Source organism: Pleurodeles waltl, chromosome 1_1, assembly GCF_031143425.1.
Source record: "Pleurodeles waltl isolate 20211129_DDA chromosome 1_1, aPleWal1.hap1.20221129, whole genome shotgun sequence".
In the NCBI taxonomy this organism is placed as follows: domain Eukaryota; kingdom Metazoa; phylum Chordata; class Amphibia; order Caudata; family Salamandridae; genus Pleurodeles; species Pleurodeles waltl.
This window is the reverse complement of record NC_090436.1, coordinates 130,287,154-130,310,353: the sequence shown is the minus strand read 5'-3', so window position 1 is coordinate 130,310,353 and position 23,200 is coordinate 130,287,154. Positions and strand designations below refer to the sequence as shown.

The following is a 23,200-nucleotide window of genomic DNA, read 5'->3' as shown; positions in this document are numbered from 1 at the left end:
TCCAGGTCTTGGCTGCCAGGAAGGAGAAGGACCTCCCACCCGCCGTGGAGCGGCGGATGCGAGGGACGGCAGCGAGCGCGAGGCCCGCGGAACGGAGGAGACGGGTGGGGGCGTAGAAGCTGAGGCGACGGTTGAGGTAATCCGGTCCCTTGTTGTGGAGGGCTTTGTGTGCGTGGGTGAGAAGTCGGAAGGTGATCCTTTTGCTGACTGGGAGCCAATGCAGGTGTCTCAGGTGTGCGGAGATGTGGCTGTTGCGGGGTACGTCGAGGATGAGGCGGGCCGAGGCGTTTTGAATACGTTGCAGGCGTTTTTGGAGCTTGGCGGTGGTCCCAGCATAGAGGGTGTTGCCGTAGTCCAGGCGGCTCGTGACGAGGGCGTGGGTCACGGTTTTTCTAGTGTCGGCGGGGATCCAGCGGAAGATCTTGCGGAGCATGCGGAGGGTGAGGAAGCAGGCGGAGGACACGGCGTGGACTTGCTTGGTCATGGTGAGAAGAGGGTCCAAGATGAAGCCGAGGTTGTGGGCTTGGTCTGCGGGAGTCGGTGCGGTGCCGAGGGCCGTGGGCCACCAGGAGTCGTCCCAAGCGGACGGGGTGTTGCCGAGGATGAGGACTTCCATTTTGTCAGAGTTCAGCTTTAGGCGGCTGAGCCTCATCCAATCTGCGACGTCCTTCATGCCCTCTTGTAGGTTGGTCTTGGCGCTGGCGGGGTCCTTGGTGAGGGAGAGTATAAGTTGGGTGTCGTCGGCGTAGGAGGTGATGATGATGTCGTGCTTGCGTACGATGTCGGCGAGGGGGCTCATGTAGACATTGAAGAGTGTTGGGCTGAGCGATGAGCCTTGAGGTACGCCGCAGATGATCTCGGTGGGGTCTGAGCGAAATGGAGGGAGGTAGACTCTTTGGGATCGGTTTGAGAGGAAGGAGGCGATCCAGTCCAGGGCCTGGCCTTGGATCCCGGTGGAGCAGAGGCGGGTGATTAGGGTGTGGTGACAGACGGTGTCGAAGGCAGCCGAGAGGTCGAGGAGGATGAGGGCGACTGTTTCACCGTTGTCCATCAGGGTTCTGATGTCATCTGTGACTGAGATGAAGGCGGTTTCAGTGCTGTGGTTGGTTCGGAATCTGGTTTGTGAAGGGTCGAGCAGGTTGTTGTCTTCCAGGAAGGTGGTCAGCTGTTTGTTGACGGCCTTCTCTATTACCTTGGCGGGGAAGGGGAGGAGCGAGATGGGGCGGAAGTTTTTCAGGTCGCTCGGGTCAGCCGTAGGTTTCTTTAGTAGTGCGTTGACTTCGGCGTGTTTCCAGCATTCGGGGAAGGTAGCAGAAGAAAAAGAGGAGTTGATGACGGCCTGGAGGTGCAGGGCGATGATGTCGTCGGCTTTATTGAAGATGAAGTGAGGGCAGGGGTCCGATGGAGCGCCGGAGTGGATCGAGTTCATGGTGGTTTTGGTTTCTTCGGTGTTGATGTGGGTCCAGTCGTTGAGGGTGATGGTCGGAGGTGTGGGTTCGGTGATGCTTGGTTGGGTCTGGTGTCCGAAGCTGTCGTGGAGGTCGCCGATCTTGCGATGGAAGAAGGTGGCAAGGGAGTTGCACAGATCTTGTGAGGGCGTGACGGCGTTGTGGTTGGAGAACTCCTTGACGATGCTAAAAAGTTCTCTGCTGTTGTGGCTGTTTTTGTCCAGTCTGTCGGTAAAAAAGTTCCTTTTGGCAGCGCGGATCAGGTGGTGGTGTTCGCGGGTAGCATTCTTGAGGGCGGTCATGTTGTCAGCGGTGTGGTCCTTGCGCCAGGCCTTCTCGAGGGTGCGACAAGTTTCTTCAATTCTTTGAGAGTGTCAGAGAACCAGAGAGGTTTTTTGGTGTTGGCCTGTCGGTGCGTGCGTTTGAGAGGAGCAAGGTTGTCTGCGCAGTTGGAGATCCAGTTCGTGAGGCTGAGGGCTGCGTCGTTGGGGTCGGTGGTGAGGGTGGGTTGGTTGGCGGCGAGTGCGGAGAAGAGTTGCTCTTCGGGGATTTTGTTCCATTGTCGACGAGGGATGGGTTGAGTGCGGAGGTGGCGGGTCTCGCGTCGGAATGTGAAATGTACACAGCTGTGGTCGGTCCAGTGTAGAGCGGAGGTGTGGCTGAAGAAGACGTGTTTGCTGGCGGAGAAGATAGGGTCAAGCGTGTGTCCGGCGATGTGGGTGGCGGTGTTCACCAGTTGCTTGAGGCCGAGGTTGGCGAGGTTGTCTAGCAGGGTGGTGGTGTTGGGGTCGTTGTTTTGTTCCAGATGGAAGTTAAGGTCGCCTAGGAGGATGTAGTCCGGTGAGGCGAGGGCGTGCGGGGAGATGAAGTCGGCGATGGCGTTGCTGAAAGGGGCACGTGGTCCGGGAGGACGGTATACGAGGGATCCTCTGAGGGTGGTCCTCGGGTCGGTGCGAATCTGAAAATGCAGGTGTTCAGCGGCGAGAGGGGTGTCTTCGGTGGAGGTGGTGACGCTGATGGAGTCTTTGAAGACGATGGCGATACCTCCTCCTACTTGGTTGGTGCGGTCTTTTCTGCAGATCTTGTAGCCTTCGGGGATAGTGGTGGCGATGTCTGGAGCAGAGGAAGCATTCATCCAGGTCTCCGTGATGAAGGCGACGTCCGGTGCTGTGGAGTCCAGGAGGTCCCAGAGTTCAACGGCGTGCTTGTGGACGGAACGAGCGTTGACCAGGATGCACTTGAGGTGGTTGATGGCGCGTGGGCTTGTGGTCGTGGTAGTTGCGTGGTGGAAGATGCGTTTGCAGGAGTTGCAGGCGAAGGGTCCATGGGTGCGTTTGGGGTGAGCTTGGAAGCAGGTGTTGGAGCGCCCTGGGTTGAGGGCGGTGGGGTCGTAGCGGATCAGTGGGGCTTGGGAGAGCTGGGGACCAGGGGTCGTGGCGCTGGGCGCGGGCCAGGCGCAGACGGGCTTGCCTCTGCCGCGCCAGCTGCGCAATCGCACAGCGGCCGCCATATGAGGTAGGAGGGGGGGGGGGCGTGCAGGAGGTCGCGGCAGGAAAGCGCGAGGGGGGGGACAGGTAGAGTGAGAAGAGCTGGGGGAGGGGGGCTAGTGTTAGGAGGTTTAGGAGATTAGGGAGAGAGATAGGAGTAGGGTTGTGAAGATGGGGGAGGGGGGTTGTAGAGGTGGGTGAGAGGTAGAGTGAGAGGATAGGAAGATAGGTAATAGAGGGGGTGGCGGGAAGGGGGGGAGAGAGAGAGAAATAGAGAAAATCGATAGAGAGAGAAATCAATAGAGAGAGAGATAGGAGGAGGTGGAGAGTGAGGGAGTTAGATAGAGAGATAGGTAGATAGGAGGAGTGAGGGCGGTAGATAGCGAACGAGTTAGAGAGGGGGAGGCGAGGGAGGGGGATGAGGCAGGAGCAGGAGACCAGGCGCGGGGAGAAGAAGACGGAGGAGGCAGAAGAGCCGAAGGCAGAAGATAGAAGAGCAGAAGATCACAGAAGAAGATACGGAAGACGAGGAACAGAAGACGGGCAGAAGACAACAGAAGAAGATGAAGAGGAGAGGCGACAGGAGAGGCAGAGAAGCACACAGAAGAAGAGAGAAGACGGGGGAAAGAAGAGTACAGAAGAAGATTACAGAAGAGGAGCGAGAACAGAGACGAAGAAAAGAAGCAGGAGAGAGGGTGAGTAGCGCGGGGCGGGGCAGGGCGAGGGGCTGGGAGGTACTTACTGTGAGGTGGGTCTCAGGAACTCAGGAACCTGGAGGAGCTGCAGGGGGAGCAACCTACCCTTGGGTCAAGGGTCGCTACCACTGTCGCGCAGCGGCCGCCATATGAGGTAAGGGGGGGGGGGGGAGGGGTCAGCTGGGGGCGAATGGGAGCAGGGGGGCGTGCAGGAGGTCGCGGCGGGAAAGCGCGAGGGAGGGGGGACAGGTAGAGTGGGAAGAGCTGGGGGAGGGGGGTTTAAGGGTGGAGGGGGGTGAGTGTTAGGAGGTTTAGGAGATTAGGGAGAGAGATAGGAGTAGGGTTGTGAAGATAGGGGAGGGAGGGTTGTAGAGGTGGGTGAGAGGTAGAGTGAGAGGATAGGAAGATAGGTAATAGAGGGGGTGGCGGGAAGGGGGGGAGAGATAGAGAAATAGATAGAGAAATAGATAGAGAAATCGATAGATAGAGAGATAGGAGGAGTGAGGGAGGTAGATAGCGAACGGGTTAGATAGGGGTGATAGAGAGGGGGAGGCGAGTGAGGGAGGGGGATGAGGCAGGAGGGCAGGCGCGGGGAGAAGAAGACGGAGGAGGCAGAAGAGCCGAAGGCAGAAGATAGAAGACAGAAGAGCAGAAGATCACAGAAGAGCAGAAGATCACAGATGAAGATACGGAAGACGAGGAACAGAAGGCAGAAGACTGGCAGAAGACCACAGAAGAAGATGAAGAAGAGGAGAGGCGACAGGAGAGGCAGAGAAGCACACAGAAGAAGAGAGAAGACGGGGAAAAGAAGAGTACAGAAGAAGAGTACAGAAGAAGATTACAGAAGAGGAGCGAGGAGGGAGAACAGAGAAGAAGAAAAGAAGCAGGAGCAGGAGAGAGGGTGAGTAGCGCGGGGCAGGGCGAGGGGCTGGGAGGTGGGGGGTACTTACTGTGAGGTGGGTCTCAGGAACCTGGAGGAGCTGCAGCGGCAGGGGGAGCGACCTACCGTAGCAAGCTTGAATACGGCAACGCTCTCTACGCTGGCACCTCAACTAGGAACACCAAAAAACTTCAACTCATCCAGAACGCCGCCACCAGATTCATTCGGGACCTCCCTCACAGAGAACACATCTCCCAACACCTGAGGACCCTCCACTGGCTACCGGTCGAGAAGCGAATCACCTTTAAGCTTCTTTCACACATGTACAAGGCCATACACAATGCAGGACCAGCCTACCTCAACCACTGCATCTCCTTCCACACCGACGTCAGATCTCTCCACTCCACCCAGATGGCCTTGGCCACCGTCCCTCGCATCTGCAAAACCACCGCAGGAGGACGATCTTTTACCTCAACTGCAGCGAAGAGCTGAACAACCTCCCCCTGCACCTCAGCCAAAGCCCGTCGCTCACCATCTTCAGGAAGAACCTCAAGATGTGGCTCATTGGATGAGCCCCCCCCTCCCAAATCAAACTTGTTGATAGCGGCCTCTATCCAAAGTTTGGATTCAGCTATCGGACCAGTCTGTAAAAAAAGATTTTACAGGTCTAACATCAGCAACAAAAAAAATATATATATACTTCTAACATGACGTGAGCGGGGGCAGAAGGGGGGGGGTTAAGATCAGGTGTGAGCTATAGACACAAGTTTCACGCTTTTCACATTATAATTTTGTACTGAACTAACTACCCTCTCTGTACTTCTGGTCCATTTATAATGGAAACACACCAACAGGGTTTGCAGAAAGGTTATTTACGTGGTGAGCTTGGAAAAAGAGATTACCAGGTGAGACACGTGGCGTTGACCCAAAAGGATAACTCAAGATCAGGTTTACTTCCAGAGTCTCACCCCACATCAAACACTCAAATGTGAACACTGGCACAGGAAACAGTAAAGGTCACCAAGTATGGGTTGGGATTTAAAAAAATAATAATAAATAACAACATTTTAAAAATAAACAGTGGTTCACACAAATAAAAACTGGGGTAAGGCTTTGCGTAGTTATCACCAGAGTGGGGTGGGCACAAAGACGAGGGCCCAGTTAGGCTAAGGATGATGAATGACACGATTGCTACAGTGAATTCTCCCAAAGTGTTATCCAGGTATATTTTAGGCAAGGTTGTGTCACTGTTGAAATCTGGTAAAGTCATTAAGCACAGTCTACATTACATTCCACCATCTTAGTTGTTCAGTCAATTCAGGTACTGATTGGTTAAGACTTAAGGATGGTATGTTTCAAATAGCTCCATGATTGGCTGCTACATTTTAACATCTTTAATGGTCATACATAACATGTTACAGGAAAAGTGGGTCTTCTTATGTGTGTATCTTTCACAAACAGCAATCCCTCATAATAACTTTACAGTCATCAACATAACGCACTGCATAATCATATTATAGAATTTCGGCGTACTTTCAGTCACAGAATACATGTTACATTGCACAGCTAACACCCTAAAGACAAGATATTGCACATCCTGTTTCATCCCCAAAAAAATCTAATAATTACATTGTTCGCCTTTCAATACACAGAGTGGGCAATAATATCAGAATGAACACATCGATGACTGACAAAAAAGCATCAGTAGAACCCCAAAACGGGCATCAATACAGGAACCAAACCAAGAAATGCAAACCACTGCAGCCTATATCCAGGGAATATGAAAGCCAATCACAATACATGTAAGCTGAAACCACACATTTGCCACAAATGACCAGCAATTACAGTTCATGAACAAATAACATATAAAAACTAAATCTAAATGTCTTCCCCTACAATATTAGTGATACTGAACATGCCCAAAATAGCATTACACAAAAAGAAAACAGTTTTTTTTAATCACCAACACCCCTTAACCATGCATCACACCCCATAGCAACACTGCATGCAAGCAGAAATATCCAATGAAGGAGGAAAATAATAAACGTTGTGGAATCAGAACATTAACATAATGTACGTATCTCTTTTACACACATCATCTTCTCAACTTCAAAAATAGTGCAATTCCACACAACTTCTGACGACTGATAAGACATACCAATAATCAAAAACCTCAAGTCTGAGATAACGAAGTACTCAGTAACCATAACGTCATATGCGCTTCTCAGTCGGACTATAGACTTTTCTAACTGCATTATTTATTAAACACGCAAGAACCCAAAAGAACTACAAAAACAAAAAGGTCTTTCCTCAGAAGGTCGAAGAACTGCACACCCTTCAAACTTTTCGTCAACTGAGTATACTATACTACATACAAGATAGTGTTATTGCCCTGCAAATTACAAGGGATACCTGCTTCCCAATAGTGTCATAATTGTGAATATATTTTACACAATACACTTGAGGGACAGAGTTACAGATTCAAATTCCAAAAAAGAAAGACTACGAACAGGCTTTTTTCCCCCCTTCTTCACAGTGACATCTGATGGAGGTCCATCAATTGCCACACATCCAATGACTCCTTCCTCATCATAGCAGCGGGGGTATCATCAAGAATCCATTCGTAAGTCAAAATCGCCCAAAACCTGCTGTAAGGAGACGACAGTGGGACAGTCAAGTAGACACACCACCACACAATAACCAAGCACACTGGCTGCCCCAAACAGCACCCACTGTTCAACTTTAAGACACTTAAGAGATGTGATGTGTCACAATGTTGAAAGCCTGTTGTTATCAGCTTTGCATACTTAGCTACATCAGACTGCTGACCTAATGCTTGAAACACAACCCTAATCGTTCTGTCACCCAAGCATAGAACACCCTTCACTCATGTCTGTCGTTTGGGCATAAGCAGCAATAACATGAGTTAAATCGTGCATAACTGCACAAATGAATAGCTTTCAGCTGCCATGAAACTGCAACTTCCCAAAGGTCAAAAGGGGATATGTTATGACGATCTGCACAACACACTAATCACCTGTATGGCTATCCAGGCTCTTGAGCAGGTGTGTGGTCCCCTGCACGGTTACTCAAAAAGCCAAGGCTTCAGCCTCTTGCTGAACTGAAGAAGGGAGGAGATGGACTCTGATGTGTTGAAGGAGGTTTTTCTACGTTTTTGGTATAATGCTGGAGAATGAGCATCCTTTTGTTCTGCTTCTGTGAAAATGGTGGGGGATATGCAAGTGAGTGTGAGGGAAAGAATAGATGTCTGGCAGGCTGTTCAGGTATGCTGCTCCAGTATTGTGTAGGGCTTTGTATGTGTGCGTGAAAAGTTTGAATTTGCTGTGCTTGTGAATGGGGAGTCAATTAAGCTCCTTGAGGTGCAGTGCAATGTGGGTCCAGCACGACGGGCAGAGCGAGTCTTGAAAAGGCATTCTGGATGATCTGAAGTCTGGTTAAGAGTTGCGAGGAGAGTCCAGCATACAGTGCGTTGCCCAAGTAAGCCCGCTTGTGATGAGAACTTGCATTACGGCCCATCTGGTGTTCTGTTGCAGCCACTGGAAGATCTTTCATTGCATATGTAGGATGTTGCAGCAGGAGGTGCTTACTACATTGAATTGTGCTGTCATGATGAGCTTGTTGTCTAGGATGATCCTCAGATTTCTTGCGTGTTCAGTGGGTGTTGGCCCTAGCTCCGACGGCCACCAGGTGGTCCCAAGGGGGTGGTCTTATTTGAGAAGGCCAATACATTTATCTTGATGGAACTGAGCTTTATGTAGTTGGTACTCTTCCACTTTGCCACCATGGTCATGCAGTTGGTGAAGTTGGTTCTGGCGGTGGCTGTTTTGTCCATCATAGACGGGACAAGTCTGTGCAAATCATCTTTTGCTAAAGCAAACCAGCATGTTTTTTTAAAACTCACGGCCTTCCATAAATATTTCTTATATACACTTCGACCAATAGTTAGTCCAGCTAAATTTCTACCTTCCGAGCACATTCTGCTCATATGCAGGACTCACTCAGAGAAATACTGGCACCTCAAAGCAGGATCCAGTACTTCACAGCTGCACACCACTCACCCCGCCAGCAGTACAGTCACCAGCGCTTTAAACTGAAAAAATTTAATGTAGGTTCTCACCAAATTGAGCAGTGGACAAGGGGTGAAGTTTGGGGCGGTTAAGCATGCAGATATTTAACTGATGAAGTTTTTCTCAGTGTGCCACTGCATGCTGCAAAAGCATAGACGTCTTTTATATTGTGTCAGAGTATACGTACATATTTGCTAACGTGGGCTTCTCACCCTTGTTGACCTTCCCAGACTTTCCCAGTCTCTTGCATTCCCTTTTGTCCTCTTTCTCCCTAGCTCCTGGTTCTTTGCTCAGTTTTGTTCCACATAGTCCCATGACCCCTTCCATCCCATTTCTTGTCTCACCTCTCTTCCATGCCCACTCTCTCCTCTTGCTCGCGCTCTTCTCTCCCTGCTCACTATTCCTGTGCCACTTACACCTTTCTCCATTTGATGTTTCTCTAACATATCTATCCACTGTCTTTGACTAAATTAGGTTCATCCTTGTCTTCCCTTACCCATCCCGTGTGTTTCATGCAACGCTGTCTTTTATGCTGCAGCACTGGCTTAATAAAGGAGACCTGGGCCATAGTACTACCAGCTCCCCAACTACCTCCCTGGGTATGATGGAGTCTGTGGACACCAAATATGACGCCAGCAGCAACAGACGGCACATCAATTTATTGCTGCCACCTGTGCTCCGATGCGTGCGTCACTGCCCGGGATGCATAAGTGAAGGCACAACTACAGTCGACCCAGGCTGTGAACTACACGTGTGAACCAAAAGCAGAAGTGTTAGCGTGTACGTCGCATTAAAGGAGCACACCCCTCACAGTGTTGCACGCAAAACAGGGAGGGCAGCAGAAGGGGAGCGGAAGCAGAGTAACCACAGGGTTGGGAAATAAAGGAGCCCACGTGCACATTTTATTCCACATGATAATTTCACTTGAAAGGGAAATGCTGATACAATGACCCCTTCATCGCCTTGATGGCAAAGCTATATTTATTTATATATCTATCTATCTATCTCAAGGAGGAGATCGTGATTTGACAGAATCACAGGATGTTGAGTCTCTCCGGGACTCGAACCTGGTTCTCCAGTCCCAAAGCAGCATCTTCAACAATATTCCTAACATTCTTGCAGTTCTCTGAACATATCTGCTCTTTCTGCGTCGTGGTCACCGGACCCCAACTTTTCGGCTTGGCCTGGATACAGACAGGCACACTCATCATGCCACCGTCAGGGTATCCTGTTTGTCCGGAGCCACAGCAAACCTTGCTGCTTCACACACTCACTGTGAGCTTGACTAGATGGGTCTAGACTTGACCCTCCCCAAACCGTTGTTGCCAAAATTCATTAAAACGAGCTCCTACTAACTTGAGCCCACCCACCGCTCCTCAAAGTACCGGTGGTCTCTCCCTGGCCAAGAAGTTCCGGAACTCAATGGGAGAAAATTGATATTTGATACTGAGAACCGGCACGAATAAAGCAGCGACACTATCCACCTGTCGATACTCATCTGGGGAATTAATATAGCATGCTCTACCTTTAGACAGCCCACACACAAGTGATTGTTGTGGCCCACACTTCCCACTGGGCATATCAAGTGCCTGCCACGCTATACCGTTTACCTCACTGACTCCTCATGCTCCTGTCCAGCAGCAGGATGCCGATAACAATTACCGTTTGAGTACGAGCAACCCGCTGCTGATCCCTTCTGGTTCCAGACATGTTTCCACTCCTACATTGCACAATCTTCCATAGATAAAATAACCTCCCATGTCCTCCAAAGTCTCAGTGCGTCCACGTAGGTCATTTATTTGTCACAAAAATTGTGTGCTACAAGAATAACATCACGACTCTGACAGTGCTAGTACTGAGGATCGGCACATATAAAGCAATTCGTTTACTTGCAGTAACTCGTAGCGGCATACAGACCCATAGATCGACTTCTGATGTAAAGATTCCGATATAGTTTTGAGGGGGGGAGGGGGCGGAATACACTAAACCAACTATTAACTGCCCTTGACGTCAGTTTCCAGGGCTTAGACAGCGGCCAGTAATACACGAGTAACAGAGAGGAAAGTAGAAGAAACAGATGGTTGCGAAAATTGGTAGCAACATCACAATCTGTGGTCCCCCATACTCCACTTCGGTCATCCTAAAGGACATACTACGCCGCAGCGTACCTTATCTAGACTAGAGCCTGAAGAAATACGTCACCCCTACTGTGACGGGACTCCAGTAGCTCTCCTTGTCTGCCCACCTATTTAGGACACCATCAGACTGGAGGCAACGCAGAAAAAAGGCAGCAAGCCAAGAGTTAGAAATACATCCCAGTACCCATCAGGACCACTCAAACCTTGTTACAATAAGGAAGTGGTTTAAAGCAGCCAGCTTAAAAATAGGACTACATTACGGCGCCGTAACAGTTTAGTTTCACTCTAGCAACTCCTCCAGTCACTCACGGACTGTGCCTTCGCCTGTAGTCCTATACAGTACTCCGCTGCCTATGGACTAAGCACTATACACGTACATACAGTTCATCCACCTAGACCACCCTAAAGTCAAGATGCATGCTATCTGGATTAAACAAAACTCACAGCAGATCAATAACTATTCATGTGTTACCGCATTCCGCATTACCGCCGAGAACAAACACATAATAAATGTATCAGTCTAGACAAGCAAGAAAACCAAACAGCCTCGAGACATCCAAAATGAAGCGGGCTGATACCACCAGCTCTACGACAATAGTGTGTGTGTGTGTGTGGGGGGGGGGGGGTTACACCTTTTTAGCCTGTCAGTGGTTATTTTTGGAAGCCTCTTTAATCTAGGCTCGCACCTAAAAGAGTAGAAATGATCAGGACTATGCTACAGTGGCGCAGGAAAACTGGATCGCTATAAATGGACTAAAACCATAATGTTTGAAATACTGATAATCATTAGCTCATTTCAACCAGGTTTCCTGCTCCACAGTAGCATTTTCCCACCTACTCCTTGAATGGTTGCAGAAACTGGTCGAGACCGGAGTGTTGAGCACAGAGGCCGCCCAGAGCCTGCCCTTCACTAGCTTCTTCGGACGACACGTCCCAGCCCCTCCTCACCTGAAGGCGCCACATGGAGCCTCGCTTTCTGCTACAGTTGGCCTCAGCTCATGACGCCCCACACACCGGCTCCCTTCCGAAAAACTGCTCCGAAAAATGTCACCGGAGGCCGTTTCCTCGCATACGTCACTTCCGTCGTGGAGGGAACTCCATCACACAACCAACGAGGTTTGCCAAGCGAGCCCTGAGCAAATCCAGTGAGATAGAACGTCTCAGTGACCATAGAGTCTACACGCGGCTCCGACACCCTATTGTTTGCAGGAAGCGTTTTCCAAAGGTAAGGTGCTCGCTTTCAACTGGTCGTGTAAACACGGTGGCCATCTTGGAAGCGCCATGATTCGGTTCTGCCTATTAGAGAGCTTGACTTATACAAACTTAGAATTCATCTATTTCTCATTTTTGCTTTATGTTTACAACAGTCACCATAAATGATAACAAAACACTATAACACGTGTAAAAACTGCAACATTCCGTAGCTATTTCAAGAAGGAAAATGTCAGTTCTGTTGAGTACGCAGATGAAGATTATCCATGTCTTGTTTCACTTTTTTATGCACATCTTTCTTCACTCTATTCAACAGCAGTCGTTACTAAGAATAGTCTAATGGTAGAACACCCACATACCCCTAGGACTTCAGAGGAAATGCCCTAAATTATTTAAAGATAATCTTCATTACTCTTAGTCCTGCTCCCCTTTATCAAAGTCATTAAACTAGGAGGACAACTCCACCTTCTCTACGGAGAAGATGCAAGTGAATAAAAAAAATGTAGCTATAACAAATAATTTTATTAAGGACACAGAGACGAGGATTATGCTTCTCTTTTCTTTACTGCAGAAATAGAGCAGCCTAGTAAAACGTTTTAACATTTAAGTAAACAAACTACATATCCCATAATTAGTGTATGATATCACAGTTGTGAGCGAATCTGACCTTATTTGTCGTTTGATAATTTATTCATAAGGGGACGCATTAGAGGTTCGATTAACCTTTTGACGCACGCTAAAAGTGTTCCAGAATGGACACAAATTTGCTCGAGGCCTAACCAGCAACATTGAGAAATTTCCTAGCTAATGTGAAGTAAAGGTTCAATTCTATGAAGGACACAGAGGTGAGGATTATGCAGAACTTTCTTCACTTTGTATTTAACAGCAAGTTCAAAGTTCATAAGAAAAAACACAAAATAAACTCCAGGTCTCATGAGGCTGTTCCCATAGCAACCAATGTCCAATCAGCCGTCGTTCCCACCAAGTGTATATATACCCCAGTCAACGTCATTCTTCCTAAACATTCACTGCGGAAGGGAACATCAAATTCTCAAGTTGCCGCTGCCTCAGATCCTATGGAGAAACATCAATGATTAATCCACGCATAACCATAGTCAATCACCAAACCATACCTGAAGTAGCATGCTTGAAATGCATTGTACACTAGTCACAGATTAGAGAAAACAAAGGAAGTAAAACCATCCAAAACATTGTTACGTATAACATAAGCAGTTATATAACACATATATATATATATATATATATATATATATATATATATATATATATATATATATATATATATATATATACTGGAAGATGCAGGACTACAAGAAAATAACAGCCAGCCAGGGCAAAAATCTGGATCCCAAAGGATACAAAGAGCCACAAGAAAATGTAATATCCAAGAAAGAAGTGACTCAAACAAATGATCTCACTAAAGAACAAAAATATATTTCTACTACAACGTTTCAGCTTCTGCCTTCCTCAGGTAGTACAAGATGGTTTGCTCAGTGGCTGCACAGCTGACACTGGTGGATTTTCAAAAAGCATCATGAGTGAAGATTCCAATTGGAATGTGGAATCAATGCAGTCCTGAGAACTGTTCAGATATGCAGAAATCAAGTGGTGTTGTCAGTGATGTTCAGTCCATCTGGATGCAGTGATTTTAAACAGTACATCCAGAAATTTTCTCTGATGTCCAGTAGTTCTTCCTTTAAAACATGTTCCACAGGGAAAATCTTCGAATCTGATAGTAAATGGTCCACAAGGTTAAAATGGTTGGCTACAGGCTGGTCCAAACCAAACCTATACATTTGATGATGACACTCTTCTGGCTACATTTGATGTTACATCATTATACACCAATATACCACATGATGATGAGCTTATGGCATTATCTGAAGCTCTTAATAAAAGAACTGTGAAAAAACCATCAACAAATGTGCTTACCAACTTTGCAAGAGTTATCCTTAAATCCAACAATTTTACCTTCAATGGTAAACACTATTTGCAGATACAAGGGACATCAATGGGCACTCGGATGGCTCCTTCCTATGCAAATATCTTCATGGGAAAACTGGAGGAATATATATTTGCGAGTTCTAACATAAAACCACTGGTATGGCTACGATACATTGATGACATATTTATAATATGGAATGCAGGAAGCAGAACACTTGAGCAATTTACAGCTTTTATCAACAGTATCCATCCTACCATCAAATTCACTGGCAGCAATACTACACAGAAGAGTCATCCCCCTTTTCTGGATGTGTTACTCACCATTCATGAACAAAAAATTATAACTGATCTGTACCACAAGCCTACAGATGCTCATTTGTATCTAAACTGGACTTCATGTCACCCACGCCACACTAAACTCAGCATCATCTACAGCCAAGCACTCAGAATAAGACGCATCTGCAGCAATGAAGACACTTGTAAAGGCCATCTACAGGAGCTTGTTAGATTATTTAAAAAGCGTGGCTATCCTCTGCATATCATTCTGCAACAAATAGACAAGTCTTTGCAGATACCCAGGGAAGCACTTATTTGGAATAACAACAGAAGAAACAAAAGTGCCAGAATCCCTTTTGTGGTTGACTATCATCCATCAGCTCCCAACTACAGAAATATAATACAAACAACTTTTCCCTTACTATCTACTTGTGAAAAATTGCAAAAGCTTTTCCCAAAACCGCCAGTCATTGCTTACTGCAGAGCTCCCAATTTACGATCACTTATAGTGAGAGCTGAACTTAAGCAAGCTGTAACAAATGCAGGAGTTCATTGCTGTGATTCCAAAAGGTGCATCATGTGTGAATACCTTTTACAAACATCCTCAGTAACTAGCCCTGTTACAAAAAGGACCTATGGAATAAGACAGCATCTTACATGTCGCTCTAGATGCATTATTTATGTGATTCAGTGCCAACGTCAAAGCTGTAAAAAACAATATGTAGGTCAAACTGTGAATGACCTCCGTACACGATTCAGGAACCACAAATCGGCAATAATTAACAAGAAACTTGACCAGCCTGTAGCCAACCATTTTAACCTTGTGGACCATTTACTATCAGATTTGAAGATTTTCCCTGTGGAACATGTTTTAAAGGAAGAACTACTGGACATCAGAGAACATTTCTGGATGTACCGTTTAAAATCACTGCATCCAGATGGACTGAACATCACTGACAACACCACTTGATTTCTGCATATCTGAAGAGTTCTCAGGACTGCATTGATTCCACATTCCAATTGGAATCTTCACTCATGATGCTTTTTGAAAATCCACCAGTGTCAGCTGTGCAGCCACTGAGCAAACCATCTTGTACTACCTGAGGAAGGCGGAAGCGGAAACGTTGTAGTAGAAATATATTTTTGTTCTTTAGTGAGATCATCTGTTTGAGTCACTTCTTTCTTGGATATATATATATATATATATATATATACACACCACCTCAGTACGAGCTCCAAAAGACCTCAGAGTGGGAAACACATATCCAGTGTAGGGTGGGATAATCCTCACCTCCGTGTCCTTAATAGAATTGAAACTTTCCTTCACGTTCGCTAGGAAATCTCTCATTCTATGTCAGGACCGGAGGCAAGGATTATGCAAGTTTAAAGTTTACTCACCACCAAAGAGGCTGCTTCGTGTATAGGTTTAAAATAGAACTCTTTAAAGGTAGACTCTGAAGACCAATCTGCCGCATTCATAATGTCTTCCAACCTGCCACCCACTTGAATGGCTTTGGAGGCCATGGCACCCCGAGCGGAATGTGCCCCGAAACCTGTACATTGATACCTGCTTCCGCCAAGATCCATCTGATCCACCTGGCTATCGAAGGGGAGGAAACTGCCTTAAAAGGTTTCTTCAACAAAATTAACAGTTGATGTTCTCCAGGAGGCCGAAGCTCAGCTGTCACCTCCTTGTAAACCTTTAAGCATCTTACCACGCATAATTTAGGGCCGTGAGAAAAAGCAGGATACGTTACCGACCTGATATTACTTTTGGTCCTCCTAGAAACAGTGAAGGTTGCTCCTTTCGGGGAGAACACTCTATCCGAAACATCCAGGGCTCTAACATCCGACACCCTTTTGCACGATATTAGACACACTAACATAGCCAGCATAGCTGACAACTCCTTCCTTGAAAGATATTGATTGTCCTGCCACGTGGATAACAGACGAAGAACCAGATTGACGTCCCATAACTCCGAATACCTGGGTTCCGGAGGTTTGGAAAGTCTGGTACCTTTAAGAAGTTTGCATACTCAAGGGTGCTCCCCGACTAGGCGGTTATCGAGAGGTGGATGGCCCGCTGAGATGGCCGATCTAAATGAGTTTACAGTACAATATGACAAGCCAGCCCCCACCAGTTCCGCAAGAAAATTTAGGATATCCGTAATTTGGGCCCCCATGGGATCGACATGCCTGTCCACACACCAGTGAGCCCATCTATTCCATGCGGACCTGTACTGCTTACCTGTCCCTGGAATCCAGGCCTGTGCAATGAATTTCTTAGCATCCTGTGAAGGCCAGTGTCCTGCCAGTGAGTCTGGAAATCTTCCAGGCCACCAGAGGTAGATGGCATTGAAGGACCAGGGGAAGGAAGTGTCCCGCAGGGTCACAGAGACTAGAGGGAGAGCCCGGGAGACGGATTGGAAAATCGCATGTGAGCTCCAGAAGTGACAGGAACCACACCTGGGATCTCCACAGGGGGGTTATGAGAACCACCGTGGCTTCCTGATGACGTACCTGGGCTGATACTCTCGGGATCAGAAGGAAGGGGGGAAACACGTACCCCTGATGTGGTCCCCAGTCCTGCAGGAACGCATTCAAAGCCCCTGCACCCGGATCCGGGCGCCAGCTGAAATACAGTGGTAGTTGGGTGTTCCATCTGGACGCAAAAAGATCCACTGAACAAGGACCCCAACGTCCCATGATCGCCTGAAAAATCACCTGATCCAGCTGCCAATTGCTGGAGTCCGTCAGAAATCTGTAATTCCAGTCCGCCAGAGTGTTCCGGGAACCTGGAAGATACTCCGCTGTGACAGAGATCTGATGTTGGAGGCAGAAGTGCCAAAAATCCTTTGCCAGCTCCCCAGGCCTTTTGACAGTTTGCCCCCTAAGAGATTTATATATTGCACTGCCGACACATTGTCCATCCGAAGAAGAACGATGCAGGGACCTGATCGCAAAAGAACCAGCGAGGAGTTCCAGACAATTGATGTGCATATTGAACTCCTGAGGGGTCCAACGTCCCCCGAACGAGACATCCCCGCATCGGGCTCCCCATCCCTGACGACTGGCGTCCGACTCTATGACAAGGTCTGGAAAGGTTCCGAAAATGGCCCTGCCATTCCATGTCTCCATGTTGTCTAGCCACCATTGCAACTCCGTTCTCGCCTCCTGGGAGAGAGAGACGAGTTCGGAATACGTTAAACTGCATCGAAGGTGATGGGCCTTCAGGTGCTGGAGAGCTCAGTAGTGAAGGGGGCCTGGAAAAATGGCCTGAATCGATGAGGAGGGCAGACTCACCACTCTGGGTAATTGCCGTAGTGAGATCCTGTCTCACCTCAGGACCTTCCTTAACTCCTTCTATATCTTGTAAATCTTTGGGCTCGGGAGACTGAGAAATGCCGATTGCAAATCTATGAGAAACCCCAGAAAAACCATTGACTGCGAAGGCAGAAGCTCTGATTTCTGTTGGTTGATCACAAACCCCAACTCCTGCAGGAGTACAATAGTTGTGCTCGCATGGGATATAAGTCGGGACCTGGATTGATCCCTCAGAATGAGAACATCCAGGTAAATGATGAGGCGGATCCCTCGAGAGCAAAGGAATTCCACGACGGGTTTGAGAAATTTGGTAAAGCACCCTGGTGCCGACGACAGTCCAAAGGGAAGAGAGGTGAACTCGAACACCTGACCCCTCCACAGAAATTGCAGAAACCTGCGATGAGGTGGGAAAAATCGGAACTGTCAAATAGGCGTGCTCGAGGTCCAAACGGACCATCCAATCTCCCTGTAACAGGAGATCCCGAAGCATGTGAATTCCCTCCATTTTGAAGTGTCTGTTGATCACCCATTCGTTGAATGAACGGAGATTGATCACTGGGCGAAACCCCTTGTCCTTCTTCTCTACAAGGAAAAGATTGGTCACAAAACCACTGAGATGGAGGGTAGAGTTGCATATGGCTCCTTTCGCAAGAAGCTCCTGGACCTTTGAGTCTATTAGAGCGGAATCCGCTGTTGAAAAAACTAAATGATGTTGGAAGATTCTCCTGTATCGGAGTTCCCCAAAATTCGATGTGAAAACCAGACACCGTCTGCAACACCCAATCATTGGGGGTTATGAGCGCCCAATTGTGCCTGAAAAAACATAACCTCCCTCCAATTGTTTGAGGGGAAGAAGGGGTAATCCTTACCAGGAGGCCCTCCTGGGGCGTTGGCTCCTCCCCGGGCGATTCTGCTCGCTCTGCCCTTTCCCTCTGCCTCTATTGGGGAAGAAGGCTCCTTGGCGACCCTGTCGCCATCCGTTGTTTCTGTAGGAGACGGAGCCTTGCTGATACTGCCGGCCAGAGGAGCGACCCCACCCTCGTCCGGCCCCTACAAAAACCTGGCCTGGAAATATCTTCTTGATAGAAGACTGCGCCTTGCCAAGTGCAGAAAAGGTGGCGACAAATTTACCTAGCTCCTTGACAAAAGGATCACCAAATAAATTGCCCTGGGCGACTGCCCCTGCCTCCGAGGTAGACAGCTCCCCCAACTTGGGGTCTATTTTAATAAGCAAAGACCGGCTCCTCTCGGCTGAAATGGCGCAATTAGCGTTGCCCAGGAGACAAACTGCCCTCTGGGCCCACCCAGCTACGACAGCCGTCGGTAGGGGGGGTATTAGACTGCTTTGCACATTCAGCCAGTTGGATGATCTGTATTAGGGGACCTAACACATCAAGGAGTTTGTCCTGGCACTCCCTCCAGGACCGGTATATACCCTTCTTGGGGTCCCTAGTGTACTTTGCAAAGAAGGTACACATCTTTGGATCGATATCCAGTGTAGCTGCTACTTTATCAGGCAAGGCAGGCTACGGGCATTCGGCCTTCAAGCGAGCCTGTACCTCCTTGTCTAGAGGCTGCCGAATTTTACTTGCTACGTACTCGGCTACCTTCTGTTCCGGCCGCTGCTTCGATGAACGAGGGTGGTAGATCCCCTCAGGTTCGAACATATCAGAGTCCGAGTTCTCTTGCTCCTGTGGATCTGGCAGCGAGGCCCAGGGCGCCATGGGCAGCCGGAGTCATGATCCTCCACAGAGGAGGAGTCCCCATCCGAGTCCCCGTGATGACGCCGAGTCGGGGCCCAGTATGTGGTAAAGCTTTTCACCAGTTACGCCGGGTAGAGAACCCTCCCTTGAAGGGTACGCGCTTATGCGTGCGCGCACTGTTACTGAAGACATCAGCGAGGTGCCCAACATCTTCAAGGCGCCCCGCGTCACGCTTGCGCAATTTCTTGAGAGCTGGTAACTCAGAGATCCTACTCTCAGCCCCCGTTGCCCCAAACATGCCCGACCCTTTAGAAACTTGTTCCGCAAGCTGCGCCAATCTCTTCTTGATAGGGGCCAGAGTCTGGGCGATATCTTGGGAGAGCAAATCAACTATCCCAGGAGGTACCACACGGTGAGAAGGGCCTTCACCTGATGACATATTGTGGTAAGAATCATGGTCCTGCGTGGACTGCATCATGGGACCCAGAGGAAAGCTGGGCAGAAGATATACCATAAAAAATAATGAAGGTAGCCCCCCCACACACACTTCTGTCACCAACGGCCAGAAATGGGCAAGTTAAAGCTTGTAGAAAAAACGTGCCCGCAGGGTCGCACCGAAATGAGGCCAAAAGTGATCTTCCCACTAAAGGTATAAAACAACCGCCAAACGCGGTGTGATGTGGGGGTTGGAGGGGTTAATAAGAGCCTAGGCTCAGAATACCCCTAATGTGCGCAAAATCCGAGCGCAACGCGACTCGAGTGCCTGAAAAACACGCAGATTCTGAAGACGCGCGCCCTCTAGCGGGCCCGACGTGTCACCGCGTGTCGAAAGTGCGCTCAGGCTGAAAAGCCTGCTGTGCTCGTGGTAACGCGTCCTTAGCAACGGTCGTTGCCTGCAATAACTCTGTAGAGAGCAAACGTGCACAAACACTTTCCATTATTGTCAAAAATAGAAGCAAATAGTAACACAAGCACTCAGAGGCAGTAAAGGGCACTTAGCTGACATTGACAGCAGGGAAGAAAGAGGGAGAATGACATTGACGGGGACATATATACACTTGGTCGGAATGACGGCTGATTGGACATTGGTTGCTATGGGAAGAGCCTCATGGGACTTGTCGTTTATTATGTGTTTTTTCTTATGAACTTTGAACTTGCTGTTAAATAAAAAGTGAAGAAAGATCTGCATAATCCTCGCCTCCGGTCCTGACATAGAATATAATCTGTTTAATAAATCAGTCATCAGAAACCTTAAGTCAGTATTTTTTACACACCATGACCCCTGTGACCATGAATAACCACACCTTTTAGTAAAGTTAGAAAGTTTATTTCCCTAGATTAACAATGTTAATATCACATAAATTAATCTCAAAACCAAATGATAGGCATATACAAACAGCACAGGCTGACCAAAGTGGCGGAAGAGTCTCAATTTAATCAAAGCATTTATCATTAAACATTTAAGATTTACCATTCAAATTAATAACAACAATAACTGAACACTAGAGATGACATAAATCTAGATTCAACAGATGAATAAAATCAATTATTTGTTAATAACCTTTGTTAGCAAGGGACACACTAGCTAACCCTCCAATTCAAATAGCATGCTTGGAATTCATGCAAAAGTAATTTAATCAAAAGTTAATTTGGAAAACATCTAACTAGGACTCTACCAAATAGCAGTTGTGTGACAGGTAAGTAATATGCCAGGATATCTCGCTCCTTTAAAATCTGAACTCTGAATAATGTTTGCCACTGGTAAGGTAAGTTTTCTGTGATATTTAGACTTTATTTCTTTATCCCACTTCTTCTCTGTCACCTTTATCCAATAAATGTGTACAATGTTAATGATTCTATAGTCTTTGATTATCCTCTAGTCGTTAATTCTCTTCTCCTCTTTCTTGCGGGTATCTAATGTATGTTCCTTCTGTTCTTCTACCCAGGTAAGTTGTCATAACCTCCAGCACCTCATCCAAATCAGGAGAGAGAGAGAAAAGAAGATACAAAGCTTATATTATGTAAATGGATAGGTTTGTATGTTATTGTTTCTATTTCCCCCTCCCCTGAATGTTTCTTTTCCCATTCTAGGGTCTTCTGTGAGAATTGAGTTAGTAGGTATTGGTTGTTTGTTGCTTACTTTTTTAGTAGCGTGACATTTCTATTTCTATTATTTTTATTTGTGTTTTTCTTTTTATTGTGGTGGTGCATCACCTTCTTTCTTTCCTCCATCTCGTGCTGCTTTCCTCATGCGTACTACCTTTTCTTTTTATGACATTAGTGCCCAACATGCTGGTCTTTCCCTCCCTTAAATTCTTCTTCCTCCCTCTCAAGTGGTTTCTCCTCCTTCCCTTTCCCGCTCTCGTACCTGTGTGAGCCACGCTCCTCCAGGAACGTGGCTGTCTTCTTTGCCTGTCTCTCTCTCTCTCATCATCTTTTCTGAGGACACTCTCCGCTCCCCGCGGTGTCCTTGTCCCATCGTCTTCTTTTGTCCTTCGTCCTCCGTCGTCTCCGGCACGTCTTCCCTCAGAGGATACTCTCCTCCACGTCCCATAACCTCCTTCTCGCTCTCCCCACGCCGGCTTCTTCTCTTCCGGCTCCAATGATTTTCACTGGTCAGTAGCTCTCACTACAGAAAAGGTTGGAGACTCCTCCTGTCTAGAGTAATGTTTGAGAGTTGAAGGCCTTCATGAATTATGAATGGTTTCGACCAAATTTGCAGGGAGACCCTTACTTAAAAGGTTAACCCTCTCAATCTCCAAGCCGAAAGAATGAGACGTGGCTGTGGAAGTGAAGGGCACGTAGTCTTGAAGGGGGATGGAGATGATGGGAGAAGCCAGAGATGAGAAGTTGTCAATCTCTTTAGAAGTGGGAACTAAGATCATCTCAGCCAATGTGGGACTATCAATATCATTTCTGCTTTCTCTCACTGAATCGTGGCCAGAGGTCTGGAGATTAATGGAAAAGGAGGGAAAACATTGAGCAGTTTCTGAGGCCATTCCACCAGTAGAGCATCTGGCCTCAATTCTCCCATCTCCTGAAACCAAGAGCAGAACCTCTGAACCTTTGCATTGTATCTTGAAGAGAAAAGGTCAAGAAACGGATGTCCAAATCTCCTGCAGATCACACTGAAGATTCTGCAAGACAGCAACAGATTAATTGACAAAGGAAAGAATCTGCTTAGGCGATGTGTCCGGGTTTTGTTTATTTCCTTGCTATGGGATGCTGTTAGACTCAGAAGACTGATATCTGGCCTTAGGTTATCAATGTTGCCACTTCATTCTATGTCCTGAATCTAGTGCTCCCCTGATGGTTTATGAGGGGAATGGGGACAACATTGTCCGTTCTCACCAAGAAATCCTTCTGCATGATGAGATCATTAAAGTACAAGAGAGCATTCTAGACTGGCATGAGTTCCTTCCAATTCAATGACTTCTTCTGCTCTGACGATGACCATCTCTGTTGGTATGACTGATTGAGACAGGTGGTTCCCCAGCCAATCTTGCTGGCATCTGTGGTTAATACCATGGGTTGTTTGGGATTGATCTGTATGCCCTTAGAAAGATTGTGAGTATGTAGACACTACTACAGCTCCTATTTGACCTGAGCAGAGAGAGAAACTAAGTGGTCTAATGAGTGAGTCTTCTGGGAATATAATTTGTGCAGGTGCCATAGAAAAGGACGCAGACATAAACATGCCCAAAAAACTGTGAACATTCAAGCCAGAACTTGACCTTAGACCTCCATATATAACCTTGTCAGAACCTCTGTATTGGAAACAAGAATCCTGATCCAATTTTGCATACAGATGAGCCTGTCTTGCGGAAGAACATTTTTTGCTTGATTTGTTCTGAAAATGGCTCCTGTGAACTGGATCTTTTGTGATGGCATCAGCTGATATATCTTTGACATGGGATGGTGTTAGACTCAGACATTTGGTTTTTCTCTTCGTGCATTCCGGAATGTCCAAGGTCTCCTGGATGG

The 23,200-nt window shown here is 47.5% G+C and overlaps 1 protein-coding gene across 3 annotated transcripts in view; it reads right to left on the bottom strand.

Annotated features, from left to right (window-relative positions):
- Positions 1–11,820, bottom strand: part of ARK2N (arkadia (RNF111) N-terminal like PKA signaling regulator 2N) — a 134,418-nt gene extending 122,598 nt beyond the window's left edge. For all 3 annotated transcript variants that reach the window (XM_069218863.1, XM_069218865.1, XM_069218864.1), the window contains exon 1: positions 11,685–11,820. The gene's annotated coding sequence lies outside the window, so the exon portion shown is untranslated. The remainder of the gene's footprint in view (positions 1–11,684) is intronic.
- Positions 11,821–23,200: the final 11,380 nt, after the last annotated feature.